General features: G+C 38.5%; 1 protein-coding gene across 7 annotated transcripts in view; it reads left to right on the top strand.

Annotated features, from left to right (window-relative positions):
* Positions 1 to 23,269, top strand: part of RALGPS2 (Ral GEF with PH domain and SH3 binding motif 2) — a 314,686-nt gene that overhangs the window by 138,550 nt on the left and 152,867 nt on the right. For 3 of the 7 annotated variants that reach the window (XR_007472994.1, XM_004269797.4, XM_033428157.2), the window contains exon 1: positions 13,133 to 13,268. The exons of the other annotated variants lie outside the window; for them this stretch is intronic. The gene's annotated coding sequence lies outside the window, so the exon portion shown is untranslated. Of the gene's footprint in view, positions 1 to 13,132; positions 13,269 to 23,269 lie in introns of those variants that run through there. 7 annotated transcript variants of the gene reach the window in all.

Below are 23,269 nucleotides of genomic sequence, written 5' to 3'. Positions count from 1 at the left end.
TTATAAATCTCTCTACAGGATGGGTTATGTTGGAAGGCTTCCTGTAGAAAGCAAATACCACTATTCTAATAGTTGAATTATTTCTTTACCTGAAAATTTCATCTTCTTCCTGACTTTTTGTCTCCATCTCTTGTCCTAGATCTTGAATACTATTTTTAGATTTGACTTCTGTTTGCTGATTATATAACAAATTTTATTTGGTTAATTGAATAGGATTTATATTTCATTTGAAACCTAACTCATTTGTAGCTAAGCACTACTTTTGCTGTCTCTAGTGGGTTATATGAAGCCTGAGAAAATCACACTGGTGCCCTGCCTAATGGAAAGACATGTGTACAGGTAACATCAAATTGAAATAAATATCAAAGGAAAAGAAAGTCAGGAAAGAACTCGTGTTTGTAAGGATAGGGTGGAGCTTTGTCCTTCAGTTAGAGGGATAGAGGTTGAAAGGTGATTAATTTTTCAGTCACCTCCCTAAAATGTGGTTGTGGCAGGACAGTAAGCTTTTATAATGTGAGTTGTTTTTTTTAGTAAATTTATTTATTTGTTTGTTTATTTATTTATTTATTTATTATTTTTGGCTGCGTTGGGTCTTCACTGCTGCGCGCGGGATTTCTCTAGTTGCGGCCGCGGTGGGGGGGCAATTCTTCGTTGCGGTGCGCGGGCTTCTCACTGCGGTGGCTTCTCTTGCTGCGGAGCACGGGCTCTAGGCGCGCGGGCTTCAGTAGTTGTGGCATGTGGGCTCTAGAGCGCAGGCTCAGTAGTTATGGCACACGGACTTAGTTGCTCCGCGGCATGTGGGATCTTCCCGGACCAGGGCTCAAGCCCGTGTCCCCTGCATTGGCAGGCGGATTCTTAACCACTGCGCCTCCAGGGAAGCCCTATAATGTGAGTTTAGAGCCCAAGATGGGTTTATCATATGAACACCTCTAGAAAGAATAGGTGTGTCGATTAAATGCTGCCCAGGTAAGTTTGTCTGAATTCCCTTTCTAGGCAAGATGGGCCCTGATCAGTGTCCAAAAGCCTGACCTGGACATTGGCAGGCAAGACTAGACCAGGGGTTGCTGAAGCAGAGAATTGGAAGGCATCTAGAACAAGGTAAACACAGCATTGACCTGATGTTTCTGGGCAGCAATTTGAAAACAAGGGAAAGAAAATGGAGACACTATGATTGTTCAGGTCTTACAACTTCTGGCTAGAACCAAATATTTAAATTAATGTTGGTGGTTTAGAAAAGTGCTTAGAAATTAACATTATAATACATAACAAATAACGTTACTTATAAAACCTGAGAGAAACACTTTTCAAAGTTTTTTTTAACTTTTATAATATTATTTAATCTTTAGAATAAAGATATGAGGAAGACAGCGTGAATATTATCATCCTACTTTTAAAGTAAAAGAAACTGGATACAGAAAGGAAAGTTAAGTTGTTTATTGTGGTTTACTGGAAAATGATGACCAATGCCTAGTTCACCGTGCTCCCAACATGATATTATTTATTCCAGGATAAATATTGAGAAATAATAATAAATAAAAGATCAGTTGTTAATAAGAAGACTTGAAAATAGTCTACACATCATACTTCTTATTTTACCCAGGAAATGGTTGGGGACAAGAAATAGAAATCTACTCACACTAGCTTCAGAAACAGACATGGCAGACAAACATCATGACATAAAAGGAAGCAAGGCCAGTGGGCCTGGAACTGGGAAGTCAGGAATATCTCTCATGTGGCTTCTGTCCCTGCTCTCATCATTCTTGTAGTCCTCTACAGAGACTGGCTTGCTTTTCCTGCTTCCTTGTGTCTTTTCTGCTATGCACTGAGTGCTGCATAACCTTGCAGTTTGGCTCCCAAGACCAACTGACTGCTTCTCAGTGACCTTATTCCAAATTCTGGGAGAAGTGGAATGGTTTAGCTTGCCCTGGTGGTCAAGGGAGGAACAGGTACCGGTTCATAGGCACTTAAGGCCACTATCCTAGCACAGGCTCTGGGTGATGGCAGAAGTGTGGGTAAAGAGGTAGACACACAACAAATATGAAAAAAGTCTTATATGCTCTTATATGCTATCAGTATTGTCCTATCATTAAAAACCAGAAACCAAAAAATAAATAAAATTTTTTAAAATTTTAATAAGGTAAATTACATAGAAAAAAACCCAGAGAGGACAATATACCTAGTCATTGATTATAATAAAATGTCAGATTCAAGAGGATTGTTTATTATAGTACAGGGTCCAATTTGGGGCATTTCAACCAAAAAAAATACTAAGGCTTTAGGTTTGATTGGAAATTAAGACCTTTTAAATGATAAATGGAGGCACTAACTCAGTAGGTTAAAATAATTTTTAAGAAATAGATATAAAATTTAAAAGACATGAAAAGGTACACAATGGAAATTTAGTCTCCCATTCACCAGTACCCTCAGCCACCAGTACCCCTTTTCAGAGGTAATCACCATTATTATTTCTGAGGTATCTTACCAGAAATGTATTCTCTGTATATAAGCACACGGTTCCACATCTTGCTTTTTTCAGTATACTTTAGAAATTATTTCATATGAATATAACTTGAGTGACCTTATTTTTTTTATTGGCTGTATTCTATTGTAGGGGTGTAACATAATTTTTTGACCAGTTTCCAACTGATGACATTTAGTATATTTCCAGACTTCTGTTATTACTGTCCTTGTATATAGCTCTTTTTTTTTTAATTTTTTAAAAATTTATTTATTTATTTATTTTTGGCTGTGTTGGGTCTCCGTTACTGTGCGACGGCTTTCTCTAGTTGCGGTGCATGGGGGCCACCCTTCTTCGCGGTGCGCGGGCCTCTCACTGTCGCAGCCTCTCTTGTTGCGGAGCACAGGCTCCAAGTGTGCAGGCTCAGTAGTTGTGGCTCATGGGCCTAGTTGCTCCGCGGCATGTGGGATCTTCCCAGACCAGGGCTTGAACCCGTGTCCCCTGCACTGGCAGGCGGATTCTCAACCACTGCACCACCAGGGAAGCCCTATAGTTCTTTTTGTATACAAGTGAGTTTATCTGCAGGATAAAATTTCTAGAAATGGAATTTCTGGATTAAAGGGAATTATATTTCTGATTTTGAAAGAAATTGCCAAACTGCCCTCTGCAGAAATTTTACTAATTTCCTTCTAATCAGCAATTCATAACAACATCGGTTTGCTCACACTTATAGGTGAGTGTAGAGTTATGACATGCTTAGGTCTCGAGTCTTTTACTTGCTGGGGAATTTCCTCAATTTTATCTTCCAACCTACTGTTGACATCTTTATATTGGCTATTACATTTTTAATTCATAAGAGCTTTTTTTCTGTTCTTTGATTGTAACTTTCTCGTATTAGTCTTAATAAATGCAATATTGTGTCTTGCTGTAAGGTACTGATTGAACTTTTTAAAAATTTCCCCTTGCTTTTTTTTTTTTTTTGGTTTCGTTTTTTGTTTGTGGTTTTTTGTTTGTTTTTAGAGGTAGGGGCAGCTCTGCGTTATAGACTTTTCTAAGATGTTTGGCCATTCTTGACTGACTGTTCATATGTAAAGGTCAGATACCTTTCCTCAATACCTTTGATTTAATATTCTATAGAACAAAAGTCCATTCTCCCTTTGGGGTGGGGGAGGGATGGTAGCTTGAGGGGGAACAGGGGCTGTGTGTCCAATTGTTCCTTCTAGTACTTTTGTCCAATTCTATTTTTAGAGGCACTTTCATTCCCACTTTTCTCAGTACCCAGTGTCTCCAATTCCTAAACTTTCCAGAGTTCTGCTGTGCAAATCAGCTGGCTTCTTTTGGCCCTTCTCCTCTGCAGGCAGTTAATTTCATTTTTCTCCACTTAATTAAATCTATTTGTCCTTTATTTTTTTCATCTTCCCAAAATTTTTATTCATTATCCTCTCTTCTTCCATTCTTTTCATCCTTTATTATAATTTTAGGTGAATTTTGGGAGGTAGCAGATATAAACATGTATATTCAGTTCACCAAGTTTAGAAGGTAGTCAATAAATTTGTTTTTAATCTATCAGAAACCCTGCTTTTCTTGTGGTTATATTGCAAAATTAATAATGTTGTTAAGAAAGAAAAGTACTGAAACATAAGTACATCTTTGTAAATATTTATGTTTAGATATAACTCAGCCCCCAAACCCATTAGTTTTAAAGTGGTTTTGTTTTAGTTTCAGTGTGTGTGCTGCTATTGTTTATGTTATAGTAGATATCAGTAAATTTAAAACAATTTTTTGGAAAAGTGACTAACATATTAGGCTGTTTTTAATAAAGTCATGTTTTCCAACTGTAGTTACAGTTTAAAAGTCAATCTGTAACTAATTTTGCCACCATTTATTTATGCTTTCTCATGTCAAATACTCTTAAATAACAACCACTATGTTATAGATATAGTGGCTTTTAAAGACAAGTATAATTGCCAGTTCAACAATGAGTTTCAAATCTGTGTATGCTGGGTTAAGCCGTAATGAAGAAAGTCTCTCTAAGTGAAGTCTATTAAATACAGTAAGAATTACATAAAATTCATTGGTTGATCTAACAGAGGTATTAAATGCTTATGTTACTAATTTTCAGAAGGAGTAAGAATATTTCTTTCTGGAATGTGAAACCACAGATAGAATTGCATCTCTCCGGGGAAAGTGTCTCAGTGGTTATACAGTAAGCTTTTCCCATCTGTAATGTGATAACCAACTTTATTACTACACTACTATGGTAGAAAATTATCTCCTATAATATATTTTTTAATACATTTGGCTGGACAAAATGGGGAATTGGATCTAATGCCTTTTTTTTCCATTTAACTTTCCCCATTATTCTAAAAACATTTAGATTTTTGAAAGCAGTTTTACTCTGGAACTCTTGAATAAGCTTCTATAACCAAACTGGATTCTAGAAAATACTATTTTAAAATTAAACATGTATTGGGTATCTCATGTCAAATTGTTCATTGTTAGCATAAAGTATATTATATTCAATAAATATTTTCCAAGCTTCATTTATGTACATGACGTTGTGCTGTTAATTGACAAGAATATATAAGAAGCACAGTTTTTTAGGGAGGCAATACAGCATGGAGATTGTGAGTCAGACTGCCTGGATTTGACTCCCAGCTTTGTCATTGCTTAGCAGCATGACCTTGGGCAAATCACTGAGCTTCTCTAAGCCTCATTTTCAAAAATATGGTAAAAATACCTGCCTTTCAGGGTTGTCCTGAGAACAAAATGAGGTGACATAGACATTTAATGTGTTGTCTGTATTGTAAATGCTCAATAAACATGAATCCAGAGATAGAGATAGAGAGATTGAAAGAGAGATTGAGAGAGATTGTATGGTGCTCTCCAGGAGCTTACAGTCTATTTGGGGATACAAGAAACACACACTTGGTAAAACTGTATGTCATCACATAGTAAATTTCCAAAGTGAGAGAGTGATACCATGATAACCTCAGCAGGGGTTGGAGAAGGGAGATGTCAGTGTGAAATGTCAGACAATAGGGACATGGAAAAGTTGCGCTGGAATGATATGAATGGAAGTATATTTGGTGCTTAAGAGGAGAAATAAGTGTTTGCTTATTGAATGACTAAATCAAAGAATGGCCTGGCTAGTGTGTGGAGTGGTGATAAGGTGAATTAGCACGGTGGACTGAGGTTATAGAAGTCCCTGGATGCCGCCTTAGTAAACCATGAGGAACTGGGGAGTTTTCAACTGGGAGGTGAGTAAGGGTAGAGAAGACCTGTGACATAATGAAAATAGTGGTGTAGGAGAAGGTGTGTAAAACTGCAAAAAACTTATAAGGCTAAGGAGTAAATGGAAGGATGGAGAAGAGTTAACATTAAAGGAAGGAAAAGAGTTAACATTGATTCTAAAGCCTGTTAAAGAGAAGAAATGATATGAACGGTGACTGAATAAGAAAAGTTTTCAGGTTAAAAAGAAAGTTCTTTTGGGCTTCCCTGGTGGCGCAGTGGTTGAGAGTCCGCCTGCCGATGCAGGGGACACGGGTTCGTGCCCCGGTTCGGGAAGATCCCACATGCCGCGGAGCGGCTGTGCCCGTGAGCCATGGCCGCTGAGCCTGCGCGTCCGGAGCCTGTGCTCCACAACGGGAGAGGCCACAACAGTGAGAGGCCCGCGTACCGCAAAAAAAAAAGAAAAAAGAAAGTTCTTTTATTGCTGTCCTTGCTTTTATAAAAGCTATACATGCTTCTGGTAAAAAAAAAAACAAAAAAACAAGACCAAACAATAGAAATATATAAAGTATATAAAGTAGAAAAATGAAAGTCCCCTCCTCCTCCCCCAATTCCGTTCTCCTGGGGTAACCATTGTGATAGTTTGTTTGCATAGCTCTCCAGGCTGATTTCTATGTATGCACCAACTTAAAAGGAAATGGGAGACTGGTATACACAGTTCTCTTCAACTTGTTTGGGTTCTTTTCCATGTTGGTTCATATAGAGCTATGTTTTCATGTATGCAAGGAAACATTATAATTGTATTTACCCACTGCTGTACTGATGGATATTAAGTATTCCGATTTTTGCTGTTATAAACAATACTTAAAGAGCAGTCCTGTATAGTTCTTTGAATGTCACCACAGTATTTTTGTAGGACGAGTATCTATGTGTGAAATTGCTGGGTCAAAGGGTACGTACATTAAAAATTTTCCTTGCTTTTGGCAAATTGTCCACTAAAGAGATATGCTCATTTACACTCCTGCCATCAGTGTTTGACAGAGTCTGTTGTCCACATTCTGGCTAAACCTGAATATTATAAACCTTGTTAACTGGCCAGTCTATTAGGCAAAACATACCTTGTTTTAACGTGTCTTTCTCTGATTATCAGTAAGGGTAGACGTATTTTCATAGGTTTTATTTTTATTTTTTTCCTGTGGTGATTTCAGTTTTGACCTTGTAGAGGTTGAACTGATGATAAGTGTCCTCATCTAGAGGCCATAGAGGAAATTAGACATGTGGTACTGAAGTCTGGGTAAGTTTCACCAGTGGAGCAGTGATAGTTGAAACAGTAAAGTCATAAAAATTCCCTGTATAATCATAAAAAGAAGGGAATACAACGCCCTTAGGAAACAGCGTTAGCAAAGAGGAAAAGAGAAAGTGCTAGAAACTGAGCAGTAAGCTCAGGTAGAAAGAAAGCTCAGTAGTTGTTGAGATAGAAGTAGAATCAAGATTGTGCTCTGACATGCTAACTGGTTAAAGGATTTTGGGTAAGTCTTGAATCTCTGAGCTGCAGTTTCCTCATCTCTAAAATAAAAACGTTGGATAAGATGTCCCTTTCACTGTAAAATTCATTGTTTCTATAATTTTAACCCAAGAGATGAGACGATTTCATGGGGGTAGTCAACAATTTTAGAAAGCAGGTAGGATTTGGCAGTGAGGTGGTCATTTAAAATAATTAGGATGTTACAGTCTATGGATGGCTTATTGCTGCTTTTTTTGAAATTATAACTTTTTTTAAAAAAAGCTTTTTATTTGGAAATAATTTCAGATTTATAGAAAAGTTACAAGGAATACCCAAACACCGTTTACCCAGAGTCACCTATTGTTAACATTTTAGCTCTTTTGTTTTATAACTTTTGTTATCTCTCCTCTCTCTCTCTATATATGTGTGTGTGTGTGTGTGTGTGTGTGTGTGTGTGTGTATATTCCCCCCCCAACCTTACATACATCCTAGTCCTTTACTCCTAAATACTGCAGTATTTAGGGACATAATCACAGTACAGTTATGAATTTCAGTGATTTTAACGTTGATACAATACTTTAATCAATCTACCATCTGTTTTCCAATCAACCTAATAATGTGCTTTATAGAATTTTTCCCCTCCAGTAAAGGATCCGATCTAGTATCTCATGTTGCATTTAGTTGTCATGGCTCTTTAGCTGGGATATTTTCACAACTTTTGTCTTTTGTGGCATTGACATCTTGAAGAATACAGCCCCCACCCCCCTTAAAAAAACGACAACAGCAAGTTCCTCATTTGGGATTTATCTGATAGTTCCTCATTAGATTCCTCATTAGATTTCCTCATTTCCTCATTAGATGCTGTGTCCTCTGGGAATTGCATCTTGAGGCAAACAATGTCCATCTGTCCCTCATTCGTGATCTTAATTTTGATTACCTGGTCAAGGTTTTGTTCAACTTCTCCAGTGTATAATTACTGTTTTTCCTTCCTTGCAAGTAATAGGATGTCTATAGGTAGAATTCTAAGATGATGCAAATATCCTGTTCCTCATCAAAATTTCTCCCTACAGTTGGCATCCATTGATGGTTCTTGTCTTACCCAAACTTTGCTACTATGATTGCAAAATGATGATTGCTCAACTCCAGTACTCCCTCCACATTTACCTGTTGGCATTCAACATTCTAGCATAAGCGAGAGTACTTCCTTCTTCTCTATTTATTTAATCTATTTATTACTGGTATGGATTTATGAACTCCTGTTGCTGTTTTTTAATTCTAACCTTAATTTGAATGCAGGGTATATGAGTATAAGGAAACTACTGTGATGACCATCACTGACAAAGATTCTCACTTTCCATTAAGTATCTAGAACAATGCCTAGAATTTTTATAAAGGAAGTAGAATGCGATAATAATTTACTTATCTGGTAAACTCAATTTTCAAAATATAGTGGAAAATACGAAAGTAGGCAAATGGATTCTATACTAAGTAAATGCAAGTAATACTTGTATATGGGGGTAGTAAGTAAATGCCCCAAAGTATCAGAGTATACTATACTCTGTAAGTAATACTTATACTAAGTATTATACTATACTATACTAAGTAAATGCCCCAAAGTATCAGAGTTGTTTTAGCATTTTCTGAGGTTCTTTACTCCTACTTTATACATGTATTTTTAAAATATTGGTTATTTGGCTAGCATGTTAAGACAGTTCAAAGGGAGGTGTGAGTGTGCACACAATCAGTGCTGTAGCAGTGGTGCAAGAAGGGACAGCAGGGGGATCAGTCATTAGTACCGTCCAGATCAATTAGACTCAAAGGAGTGCAGGAACATAGTAGGCCATGATTATTTATTGTAGAGTGAACGGTACTAAGTACTTCTAAGCTTCTGGGGACATCTTGGTATTACAGCTTTTGTATTTAAGACACCTCTGGGTCATTAGGTATAGGTTAAGCTACACCACGTTTTTGTTTTTGTTTTTGTTTTTGTTTTGCTATACGCAGGCCTCTCACTGTTGTGGCCTCTCCCGTTGCAGAGCACAGGCTCCGGAAGCGCAGGCCCATAGGCCATGGCTCATGGGCCCAGCTGCTCCGCGGCATGTGGGATCTTCCCGGACTGGGGCACGAACCTGTGTCCCCTGCATCGGCAGGTGGACTCTCAACCACTGCGCCACCAGGAAAGTCCCTACCCCACGTTTTATTAGTTTAAGGCAGAGAAACAAGTGATATTTCAGAAAAAACATCAATACAAGTGGTTTAAATGAAGCTATTACTAGCGCTTGCAGATTAAAACCTCAGTTATCTAGAATATCTAATCATGTTCAATCCCTCACTGACCCCTTTCCTTACACTGCCATATAAATGAGGCATTACTGAAATTGTCCTTAAAGTTAATATTGAAAATTATTAGTTCATGCAAACATTTATTTATACACTAGCTGGTCTCCCCAAGAGTTGTTCCAGAGAAACATTAATCTTAAGTAAATACATCCCTGCTGATCCACACCCTGCATAGAGTTGCCCTTGTGAGAGATAGCTCAGTCGTAAAATAAGGCCTTACGCCTTTTGAAATTTGTTGCTCATATTTGAACGGACTGGTGATTATCTTTGTTCTTCGTATCTTAGTATCTGTGGCATGTCTCTCTCGATTTGGGAATTGTGGCAGGCTCTCCTAGTAACTTGGTGTCAGTTTTCTGGAGAATGTCTATCCCTTCAAAGACCCCTGTGCATTTGAATTTTGGATATGCTACTTTGCCTATATTTTCAATCAGATTATCGCAAACATAACAGATTGTTTGAAAATGTCCAGCCAATATATATATTTGAAAAAAAGGTTACAGCCCAGAGAAATAATAGATATATGTTATTACTGAAATTCTGTTGGTTGCAATAGAATTAGGGGTTACTGAAATAATCTTTCTTGTGACACCAGTTTGATTTTGTTTTGACAGCTGTAACGAGATGAGTTGTTTGTTGATTTGGTTTTTTTTTTGCAGTGGTGGTCTCTTGTCTTTGAAACTGCTTGTTCTACATCTAAATGAGTTCCTTGGCTTATTCCTTGGAAATATATTGATGGACAGTAATAAAACTGTTACATAATGGTGATTCTTCTGAAACTACTTTTAAGCATATTGAATTCTTATTGATTTCTATTTTATATAATGGCATTTCTATTTTATACATTAGTACTTTTTGTTATACTAAGACTTTGCATATTTCTTGTCTTTGGCAAAAGAAAGTGGGAAACATAAAGCAACTCAGAGAATTTAACAGTGATAAAAGATGCTCTGGTGAAGAAAATTCGCTGCTCTTACTCTTTGGGTGTAAGAAGTCATTGTTTTCATTTACATATCAGTGAATCGGAAGGGACGCTGACTTTCTAAAATAATTTCTAACCTATGGCAAAAAAAAAAAGACATTGAGAATGAACTTTTTTCTGTATTTTTATACACAAATTCTTAACCTTAACCAAGTTCAGAAATTTGAACTTAACATAACTCTAAAAGTTAATAAAAATACTATTTTACAAGTTATTAACATAAGAAATTCAGTATGTATAAGAATTTAGTATCTCCATGGCCTAGCTTCATGAGTCACATGGCTTTTTCTCTTCAGAGTCCAAATGAAAACTTCACTGCTCTTACAGTAAACTGTGAAAATTATTGGCAGATGTGGGAACACAGGCTCATTTATTTTTATGAAACCCTAATTCAAGTTTAAAGTAGTTGCAAGACATTTATACAAAATAGAATTCCCTGTTGTTCCTCAGTTTTCCCATTTTTTAAAAAGCAGTGATAATGGGATATATATACATATATGCTTATAAATATATACATATATAATTGTATGTATTACTGTCGGCACATAGCCATCTATCTTTTCCTTAATCTTTTTTTTGCCACTTCTTTTTTTTTAATTTTATTTTTATACAGCAGGTTCTTATTAGTTATCTATTTTATACAAATTAGTGTATACATGTCAATCCCAATCTCCCAATTCATCCCACCCCCCACTGCTTTCCCCCCTTGGTGTCCATATGTTTGTTCTCTGCATCTGTGTCTCTATTTCTGCCTTACCAACACTTAAAAAAGATTAAATTATTTACCCAACTTGATTTACCCAACTGGAAGGATTTTTCCTCCAATTGCTAATTCTCTTTGCCTTTTGTTCCTTTGGAACTTGAAGCAATTAACATCTAGGGGGAAACTTCTTGTATGCATCATACATTTCTCCCCTTTTCACCAGTAGTCTGTTTTCCTTTTTTTTTTTTGTCCCTTGGTCTATTCTCATTTGAAAGATTTTTGGGTTTTTTTGTTTTGTTTTGTTTTTTTGTGGTACGTGGGCCTCTCACTGTTGTGGCCTCTCCCGTTGCGGAGCACAGGCTCCGGACGCACAGGCTCAGCGGCCATGGCTCACGGGCCTAGCCGCTCCGCGGCATGTGGGATCTTCCCGGACCGGGGCACGAACCTGTGTCCCCTGCATCGGCAGGTGGACTCTCAAACACTGCGCCACCAGGGAAGCCCTTTTGTTTTGTTTTTGTTTTGGTTTCTCTGCTTCTAGTGAGTTCATCATGATTCTTTTTAAGACTTTCTTTAAAAGTAAATGAAATAAAAATGAAGAACCATGAACTTAACCTATGGTTTTTTTTCTGTTGCTTTTGTTTTTTAACCTACCTTTGGGTGTGGGGTGGGGGAGAGGGAGGCTTTAAAGAAGTAACTCTATTTGAGAGAAAGGGGTTGAAGGGCATTCAAGCTTCCCTAACTAGAGTGAAGGGCTATGACACAAGGCAGTCAAAGCAGGAAATAATTAGCATTCTTCAATATCACGATTAATCCATTCTGTTTAGTGGTTATTAAAGAGAGGAAAGAAACCAAATGAGAATAATTTTGGTCCTTTCATGTTTTATGCACAATGCTGGTACACAGTATTCCTTCCACATTCTACTGCATATTGCCTAGAGAAAGAGCTGCAGATCATCCAATAATCACCCATTTCTTAACGGTCTAATGATAGCATATACAAAGGTGCCTCACTTAAAACCTTCCATTTATAGTCACACTGCATCAAATGGTGCTAATTCTAAGTAGGCCACCGCATACAGTGCACCCTCTGAAACAACACCCTTTCACAGTTTAACCAAATCCATTCCTTTTTTATTCACAGGAAAGATTTAATATTTCAGAATCTTGTTCTTGCATTCAACGTGAAAAGACTGCTCACCTGGAACTCATCAATCTGAGACCCAAGGGATGCCAGATTTCTGTCATTTGCTCATTAAGCCAAAGGCATCACACAAAGGCCTACTTCTAACGCCTCTAGAATCTTAATATGTGAGAATATTGATCACTATAATTTATGATCCTACGGCAGTGGGGTGGCTCTTCACATTTGCAACCCCCTCACTTGTGCGCAGCGACTTCTAAAAACACGGCTGGCGCGGGCAGGATATTTGATCTGGAGCCCAAGTGTTTCCAGACTTTGTTCTCTGGCCTTAAAGACGAGGTGCCTGCGCTGAAGGAGACGGCCACCACAGGGGATTTCACCGTGGAGGGCCGGATGCGGGGAACGGATGGCGGGGCTGCTGCGGGGACCCCACCTGTCCGTCCGCCAACCCTTCCCGCCCCCTCGTTTGGCCGGTAGCGGCCCCTCCTTTGGGCGGGCACCCAGCAGAGGGACTGCGGCTGTTGGCGCGCGCCGCGGCCGCGGGCCCCCTGCAGCAGTTGGTCTCCGCACAGCTGAAGAGCCGCTAGCTGGGCGCGCGCCGGGAAGACCCCGCCGGCCGCGGCGCTCGGGGCCCGCGCGAGCGCGCTCGGTTGGTGCGCGAGCGCGGCTCCGCCCCGCCTGCTCGGCGCGCGCCCCCGCCCAGTCCGCTCTCCTCCCCCACCCCCGGCGCGGATGGGGTGGATCCAGCTCACTCCCCTCCCCTGAGCGGCCGCGGCGCGGCCGGCGCTGAATGAGAGACGCCGACTGCTCCGGTCGCCGAGCGCTAGCCTAGGCGGCGGCGGCTGCAAAGCGGCGGAGCGGGGGGCCGGCGCCGTCTTTCCAATCTCCGAAGCGTGTGCCGCGGCTGCACAGGTCGGTGCCCTCGCCGTGGGCCTGGTGCGGAGCCTCGGTGGGCGGTGCGGGGGAGGGAAGGTGGGAGCGCTGCGCCCCGCCGGGCTGCGCGGAGCCGCGGCGGCGGCGGCGGCGCTGGGAATGGCGGCGGCTCGGGCGCTGCGGTGTGTTGATCTCCCGGCCGCGGGCCCCGGCGCTGCTCGACCCCGGCGCGGAGAGAGAGCTGCGGGGCTCGGGCTGAGGGAGGAGGGGGGCCGGCGTCTGGGAACCCAGGGCCGCGCTTCCCTCGGCGGCTCGCTCTCGGTGTCAGGAGGCGGCCATGGGGTCCCGGCTCCGGGTCTCTGTCCCGAGGCCGGGGGCGCGGCGACCCTCCGAGCCCGCCTCGTCTCCCTCTCTCCTGGGTGGCGGAAGCCCCCGGGCTCCGCCCGCGCTACCCTGGCGCCCAGCGGCGCCTCAGCCTCCCTTCAGGTGAGCTGGAGCTGGGACTCCGGGAGCCGGGACCCGCCGAGCCGGGCCACACCCCCTCCCCGGCCCTAGCAGCTGCGCCCCCGAAGCCCGGCCGCCCAGCTGGCCGCCTGCGGACCCGCAGTCTCGCGGTCAGGGTGACCTGTTGCGGAGCGGTCCGTAGCCCTAGTCGCCCGCCGGCCTCGGACCCAGAGGGGCGGTCCTGCGCTGGCCCCGGGCCGGGCGCGCGGCAGGACGCGGGGCCTGGAGCGCTGCCCGAGATCCGGTGCTGTACCGCTAGGAACGGGCGTATTGAAAAAAAGAAGAGGTTCCCCACGATCTGATCAAACAGTTGCAAATATCCGGGATTCTACTGCAGTATCGGATTAGGCAGGCTCATAAACACCATGCTTTGGAGGTGATTTGCAAAAAACCCGAGACAGGAGTAAGAAGCTGTTATCTGTATCTGGAAAATAGCAGTAAACCTGTGCGGAGCTACATTATCCCCCACCTGCCCCCATCAAAGCGCTTTTCCTGTAGCTGTGTTGTAGACGCAGGCCAGTTTCAGTGTACGTGGGCGTGTTTGGGAAGAAGCTGCGAGCTGATAGGAGGTACCTAAGTACAAATGTTAATTTGTTTTAACTGGGAGGGGTGAGGGAGGAGGAAGAAAGGGCACTGATGTTAGCTGTGGAGGAGGGGCCATTGAAACACTAAATTTCTGTTTAAGAGAGCGCTAAAAAGGAATATCGAATACCTGGCGTTTAAGACCGTAAAGTAGGAAATACAGGCAGCAATTAATTGAGCTTTATCTTTTACATGCCCTGGGTTTTAAAATTTCAACGCTATAGTTGCTGTAGAGAGCTTTGTTTTCGTACCAGTGTTTATGAGTTGGTGTTTTTCTGTATTCACCATCAGATCGACTTTGTGTAAGTCTCTCTGAAGATGACCATCAGAATTTTGGGAAACTTTTCGATCCGTGCAGCATAGTATTACAGTCATAGCAAGTCATAGCTTGCTAGCTGTAAAAGCCTGTTCCATCCAGATAATTATGCTTATCCTAGTGCTGTAAAATCATAATGTGTATTACTGTTACTGCTGCATATTTTACTGTAGACTTTAGAATTATAAAGGAACTTATCCAAACAGTGTTATTTTAATAAAAAGAACCTCTTACTCAAGCTCTGTAGGCATAAAGTTTATCATCTAGGTTCAAAGATTTGGAAAGTACTTGTCTTACTAGCTTAAGGGACATGTGTAAGGACATAAGATGCCTTTTTGAATAAATAATTTTAACATAATTTATTTTAAACTTAGATTTTCTCTTTTTAAAATTCAGTATAATAATTTTGAAATGGCAAGATCTACGTTTTTTTCATTTGATTCATTTATTGACCTTTCTTTCAATTAAGGAATTTGACTTTAAAATACTCAGGGTGGGACTCTGGAAATATTGTTCATTTTGGCTAAATTATTCCAGATTGCAACAGAACTTTAAAGATAGTGATGTGTTATCAATATTGCAACATGCTTTTCTAATGTATATTTTGATTATCAGGAAGAACAGACCAAAATCTCCTGAGGGAAAGTATAACTACTATGAAACTGGCTTCGTTAATCTTTTACTTCGTGTACTTTTATTATACACGTGAGTGATGTATTTGTGTGTGTTTATGTATCCAGTTCTTGTCTTTTTCAGCTTTTTGTGTCATTACAGTTGAGACAGTAGTTTTTTGTAGTGAATGATGGATAGATGTACAGGTGAAATTGCTCTGTTGCAACTGAAAACACTTCAGCTTTTGTCCAGAGGTCCAGTTTGTTCATTCATTCATTCTACACATGTTTATTGGGTTCCTATTTGGTGCCAGTTAGTTGTCTAGATGTTGGTGATACAACAGAGAAAAAGGTCTGTGCCCTGATGGAGCTTAAAGGGTAAGTAGGCAAAAATAGTCTACTGCTTCATTGTCAGATAACACTGTTTAGTGTTAGTTTAAAAGTTTCAGAAGTAAAAACCCCTCTGATGAGTTTTTTTGGTTAAGGATATTTGTTGTGTTTTTCCTTCTAAGAATAGTGGGAATTATTACTCAGTGAACAAAAGCATTAAGACAGTTGTTTTAAAAATATGCTGATGTTTATGTACTTTGGGTATCTGGTTCCCAAGTACACCAAAAATAAACATTCTACCTGCAGTCACATGGTGCACAGTTTACATGTGGTTAAACAGCTTTATTCTTTTGGTTTATATAGTTAAATGTTTGCTAAAAATGCTCTCTTGACACTTGTTTATAAGGGAGTCTAATTCTTTTTTTTTTTTAAGTCTAAATTTTTAAAAAAATCATCTTTTCTTCTTCTGGCTGTGTATGTGTGAGTGGACCAAGGTCTCGTTGTTCTTCCTTAGAATCTGATAACCATTATCACGAAAATCAGAATTTTGACTGAAAGTGATAGTTGTTTTTTTAAATTAAAATATGACAAACATTGGTGTAGTTCTTCACCGATTACAAAGCTTTTTAATATATATTATCGATAACTTCAATGTTTTGGTACTTCTTATTTACTGGAGTGCCAACAATTAACACTGACCTTAGGCAGGCATTATTATCTCCATTTTAGATGAGGAAATGGGTTTAAAGATGTTAGCACACCACCGATAAGCAAGCAGTGAACCTAAACCCAAGTTGTAGCTCTTACTATAATGCGGTGCACCACCTGGGGAGTGTGGATGGGGAGAGCAGCAGCATCCAGTGCTATACTACAGCTACTAGCCTGCTTTTCCAGAAATTTCAAAATAATTTTTAAACTTTAAGCCCAACAGTTAATTGAGATTTAATTAATTGAATTTGTTTTCTTTTTGTGAGTTAAACTTTAAGACCTACTTAAAATCTAAAAGTACTGCTTTTTTTGCTATATAAAAAAAGGCAGTTTGGATTCACTTCTAATTATAAGTGTTTTGAGAATAAGACATTAAAATCAGTCCTCTTTTCTGAATATGAGGTTTTTATTGTGTAACAACTGTATTTGGAATAAAACGTTGCTTTAATCTGGATGCTACATTTTTTTAGTTATTCAGTTTTCAATAAAAAGATAATTCAATAGCCTGAAACTCTGGTTTAGGGTTTCTCTTTAGTGAGAAAATGAAGATCGGATGCGAATAATTTCGGTAACTTGGAATTAATCTGGAATCTTTCTTGATTAACATCTTGAACTTTTGATTTAGGAAAACTTTTAACTATGTAATAGGAATAAAAACACTGGAGTTTGAAGTGTGTGACATCCACCTGTTCTATGGAGAGAAAAAAGTTTGTATAAATTTAGTCAGTCACTTTAATAAGTAATGGCTAGTTAGGGATGTAGGAAGAGTATGAACAGCAATGTTCATAGGACTTAGCTTGACGGTGCCTGACAGTTTATGTATGCCACTACAGGGAACTTTGGTACTGGCTTTTGAATGATACATGGCTTTAGAGTATGAGAGGCTTAAAATGAAGCTCTCACCTTGAGCTTAATTGGTACCCTTCTGTTATTTTATTTACATAACCTTTTCTCAAAACAGATTTTTCCCTTTTATCTCGATTTCCTTTTTGTTGACTCTTGGACAGCCCTTTTCTGAAAACCCTACTTAAACAGCATCCCCATTACACTCTACCCTCACCTTTATTTGTCTTCACAACATTAATTTATCTGACATTATAGCATACATTGATTTTGTTTATTATCTTCTTCCCTCTGGATATAAACTTCATGAGGGCAGGGACTTAGTTTTGTTCACTGATGTATTCCGAGCACCTAGAAAAGTACCTGGCACAGTTAATACCCAGATAAAATTTATGGAGTGAGTGAGTTAATTAGTATTAAATGATACAAAGCTCACTAGTTTTGTTTGTTCTTTGAAAAAAAATTAACTTTTGACTTTAAATAATAGAACTGTGCAGTTAAAAAGAAAGCTGTACTATAAGACTTAAAATGAAGAACACCACTCCCCTGTACAACTTTCCCTGCCAGGTCCTGCTCCTAGAGCAACCATTTTTGATACTTTTAGCTGTTTTTTTAATAATATTTATGTCCATATTTTAAGATATTACTTGTTTTTCAATTTTAGATATCTGTTGGCTTCCTCCTGTGGAAGATGAGTCTATCTATGGTTTTGGGTTCTTATGCCACCTGAAGTTCCTCTCCCTTTATCTCCTAATATAGTTATAGCATGCAGTTTATTGTTTGCATTATTATGATTTTGTATGCATGTTTATTGTTGAACTGTGCAGTGTACTATGATGATATTTCTTGGAGTTAAAATTTTTTCTTTTTTGTTTTTTGCTTAGTTTCCTATTTGTCTCTTTTTTTTTCCCCCAGAAACTGTCTCAGTTATGTTCAAACACATCAGGTAACTGATCATTCGATTTTTCTTTGAATTGGAAAAATCCCAGGGCTCTCCATCCTTTTGCTCAGACCTGCAAGGGGGCTCTCCACTCTGCTTGGTCTTAGCTTGTGATTTCCCTTCATGATTCTGGGAATTCTCTTTGCCTTTTCCCTGCATTAGAGCCTATGGTCTCTCGATCCATGTCTTCCTCTTTCTCCAGTTTACCCCTTTGTTTTGGTGAAATACATCCCTCAGTAACTTTCAAGAAAGGGTGTTTGAGGAGGTGAAATTTTTGAGATGTTTGTATTGCTGAAAATATCTTCTTTCTACCCTGACACCTGGTTGATAATTTGGCTGGTCTGGGTATAGAATTCTAAGGTGAAATAATTTTCCCTCAAAATTTAAGGAATTGTACTATAATTTTTGAAAAGTCTTATGCCCTTTAGTCTTCATCCTTTATATGTGACCTGTTTCTGTTAAGATCCTTTCTTTGTCATCAGTCTCTGATATGTCTCTGATGTTGTATGGGTCTTGTGTGGATCTTACTTCATTTCTTATGCATGGGACTTAGTGGGCCTTTTCAACCAGCAGTGTCCGTATTAGATGAGAGCGGAGATGATCCAGTACAAGGCTCAAGCCAGTTTTTTCTTTAAAGGGCTGAATAGTAAGTATTTTAGGCTTTGTGGGCAGTACAGTCTCTGTCACTACTACTCAGCTTTGCTTTTGTAGCGTGAAATCAGCCATAGACATAGACTTGTGGCACAGGTGGAAGGATTAGCCTTTGAACTTTACTAGGAGTAGGGAGAGTTTGTCTACAGAATTCGGAGAGAAGAACAGAATATATGGACAGAGACATGATGGTGGTAGCTTGAGGAAGTTCTCATCTGAGGTTTTCTGTTAATGTATGAGAAGCAAGATCATTAGCTGAGAGTAAGGAAGAATGGGAGTATGTATTGGAGGTTTGACAAGAGGGAAAATATGTGACATAATCATCAAAGAGTGGGAAAGGGAATAGAATAGAGTAGAAGAGAATAGAATAGAGAAATATAGTGTGATTGCCAGTCAGCATTAAGGGCCTACTTGAGAGAGATGATCCTGAATTTCATGTTCCTGACTTCAATAGGAATACCTCTAAAATCTCATCAAGTATGACAGCTTACTGAAGGTTTTGTGTTTTTTCCCCTATCAGATAGGGTTTTAAAAATTAATCATCAGAACGATTTTCATACATAAGTACTATATACATATAAATGTGTACATTTTTATACATACAAACGTGGCCTGTATAACTGCTTATTTCTGGAGAAATGCCAAAAGAAAGAACTATAATTTTTCCCAAATGCAAATTTTGATTTAGATATCATTCATTTATTCATTTTTTAAAAGCCATGGAGCATTTTCTGTGTTCCAGGAATAGTTCTTGGTGCTGGGGATACAGCTACAGACAAAGACATTTGCCTTTATTGCATTTATATTTTAACTAACTAACATAATTAAACACACACAGAGACATTAACAAGAAAGGAAAATTATGCAGAAAAGAGAACATAATAGATGTTATTAACTGTATTTTTTCAGCTTTACTGAGGTATAATTGACAAATAAAATTTTAAGATATTTAAAATACACAACATGATAATTTGATATATGTATACATTGTGAAGTTATTCCCCACATTGAGTTAATTAATACACCTGTCACCTCATATAGTTTTCTTTTTTTTTTTTTTGGTGAGAACACTAAAGTTCTACTTTTTAAGCAAATTTCAGTTTTACAATATAGTGTTATCAACTATAGTTACCATTTGATATACATTAAATCCTCAGACTTTTTTCTTATAACTTTCTTATAACTGAAAGTTTATACTACCATTTTACCAACCTCTCCCTATTTCCCCTACCTTACTATAAGTTTTTGATAATATAACTAAAAAAGGTTAAGAAATACCTTCTAGTCTTAGTTTTGTAAGACTTTTTTCTTATAATATCATAAGTATTGCATTTTATCAAGTGCTTTTTCTGTATTGTTAGAAATGATCATATTTCTCCATTAATCAGCTAATAGGATGTATTACATTAATAGTTTGCATTATTGCGTCCAACCCTACATAGCTGTGTTGCATTCGTTTTTTTCTCCCTCTAACTGCTGAACTTGATTTGCCACTGCCTTAGAGCTTTTTAAAAATTTACTTTTATCAGTAGATAAATTTATCAGAGATTTATATGTATCTGTTTTGACTTCAGAGTTGTGGTAGGTTCATAAAATGAGTTGTGAAGCTCTCCCTTTTTTTCTCTTCTCTGAAATAATTTTGTAACATAGGGATTATGTGCTCCTTGAAGGAACTATAGATGTAACGTCGAAGGTGAAAAATAAAGTTTCTAGAGGAAAACATAGAAAAATATCTACATGACCCTATGGAAGGGAGAGGTTTTTGTTAAACAAGACATAAGGAGTACCAGAAAAGAACGATTGATAAATTTTTCTTCATTAAATAAGAACTTATGTTCATCAAAGGATACTATTAAGAGAGTGAAAAGACAAGTGACACAGTGGAGAAAGTGTCTGCAATACTTACAGTACAACAGTGGACTTGTATCCAGAGTATATGAAAAATATACAAGTCAATTAAAAAAAATACAGGCAACCCAATTTTAAAACAAATGGGCAAAAGACCAGAAAAGGCATTTATGAAATGAATTATCCATATGGCCAAAGTGAAAGGTACTCACACATAATTTTCAGGGAATTGCAAATTAAAACTACCATGTGATATGACTACATACCCACCAGAAATAGTGTAAATGAAAAAAACCTGAAAATACTAAGTGTTGACAAGAATGGAAAGCACTTGGGACACTCATCCATTTCAGATGGGTTTGAAAATTGGTACAAACACTTTGGAAAATTCTTTAGGTAGCATCTGCTAAAGCTCTACATGTGTATGCCGTATGATCCATCAATTTCACTTCTTGGTATAGACCCAACAGAAATCAATATATATGTACATCAAAAGACATGGACTTTAGAAGAAACATAGGGGTAAATTTTCATGACCTTGGATATGACACCAAAAACAGGAACAACAAAACAAAAATGACATAAATTTTATTTCATCAAAATTTAAAACTTGTCCTTCAAAGGACACCATCAAGAAAGTGAAAAGATAACCCACAAAATGGGAGAAGATATTTGCAAATCAAATATCTGATAAAAGACTTGCATTCAGAATACATTAAGAACTCTTTAACAACTCAATAAAAAGAAAACCCAGTTTAAAAATGGGCAGAGGATCTGAATAGGCATTTCTCAAAGAAGATATACAGTAAGCACATGAAAAAATGCTCAACATCATTAGCTATAAGGAAAGTGAAGTTAAACCATGATGAGATACCCCTTCACACTACTAGAATGGCTAGAATCAAAAAGTTAGATGATAACAAGTATAGAGGCGGATGTTGAGAAATTGAATCCCTCATCCACTAATAGGAATGTAAAATTATATAGCTACTTTGGAAGATAGCATGGCAGTTCTTAAGATGATTAAACATAGAGTTACCATATGACCCAGCAGTTCTTTCCTAGGTATATACCCAAGGAAGATGAAAACATGTCTCCACAAAATATTGTTCACAGATGATTATGGCAGCATTATTCATTGTAGGCAAAAAAAATGGAAACAACTCAAATGTCCATTACCCAACAAGTGAATAAACAAAATGTGACATATCTATACATTGGATTATTATTTAGCCCTTAAAAGGAGTAAGGTACTGATGCATGTTACATCATCAGTAAATCTTGAAAATATTATGCTAGGTGAAAGAAGCAGTCACAAAAGGCCACATATTATATGATTCCATTCATATGAAATGTGCAGAACAGGGAAATCTGTAGAGACAGAAAGCAGATTAGTGGTTGCTTGAGGTTGGGGCTAGGGAATGGGGAGGTCTAAGGAGTGTGGGGTTTCTTTTTAAAATAATAAGAATGTTCTAAAATTGACTATAGTGATAGTTCTACATGCCATTGAATTGTATACTTTTTTGGGGGGGCCGTGCTGCGCAGCTTGTGGGATCTTAGCTCCCCGACCAGGGATTGAACCCGGGCCCTCGGCAGTGAAAACTCAGAGTCCTAACCACTGGACCGCCAGGGAAGTCCCTGAATTGTATACTGTAAATGGGTGAATTGTATGGTATGTGAATTACATCTCAAAGCTGATTAAAAAAAAAAAGACATGGCAAAAATAACAGTGATGTGAGGACATTGTCACCATATTTAATTGAGAAAAGCAAGATACAGAGGAATATATAAAATACCCATTTTAGTAAAACAAACAATAAAAACCCTGTGTGTGTGTGAGAGAGAGAGTATAAGTGATCTTGTAAAGCAGAAAATGTTGCACATCAAATGTAAACATTTGTTACCTAGTTGGTCTAAGGTAAAAAGGAGAGGGAGGGGAAGAAGGGAGAAAATAAAGGAAAAGGGGTTGATTTAGAAAAAACAGCATTTATAACATCATTTCAGTTATGTAAAACATAAATCTTAAAATGGTAGTTGTCTATATGATGAGGTACCAGGGTTTTTTTTCTTTATCATGTTTTTCTGGGTTTGATCCTTTTTGTTTTATTATTATAACTATCTGAAACTAAATTAAGAAACAATACAAATAAAATAAGTTATGAAATCTGGAAAAATATAGCAGTTTTTTACATAATAGCTCCCAACTGGAAGCAAGCCAAATGTCCGTCAGCAGAATAATGGAGCAATAATTTGTAGTATGCTCTATACTGGAATGCTATACATCAGTGAAAAAGAAGGAACTACTGCTATACTTAGCAAATGTGGGTGAATATCACAAAATGTTGAAAGAAACCAGACACAAAAGAGCATGTACTGTGTGATTCTCTTTTTGAAGTTCAGGAAAAGGTCAAACTCACCTATGTTGATGGAAGTCAGAGCAGTGATTAGGGGTTCGGACTAGGGGAGCAAGACTTCTGGAGTGCTGGAATTGCTCTATATCTTTATCTGATTGGTGGTTGCATGCATGTCTACATAGTAAAAATTTATAAATACATTTCAGTATTTGTGTATATCTCAATAAGAAAAGTAAAACACTTTAAGCCAGAAAAAAAGAATAAGTTTTTAAAAATCTGGTGGTCATATAAAAAGTCTTTGTAGGGGCTTCCCTGGTGGTGCAGTGGTTGAGAGTCTGCCTGCCAATGCAGGG

This window comes from Orcinus orca, chromosome 1, assembly GCF_937001465.1.
Source record: "Orcinus orca chromosome 1, mOrcOrc1.1, whole genome shotgun sequence".
In the NCBI taxonomy this organism is placed as follows: Eukaryota; Metazoa; Chordata; class Mammalia; order Artiodactyla; family Delphinidae; genus Orcinus; species Orcinus orca.
The sequence above is the reverse complement of the archived record's forward strand: the minus strand, read 5'-3'. Positions and strand labels throughout refer to the sequence as shown.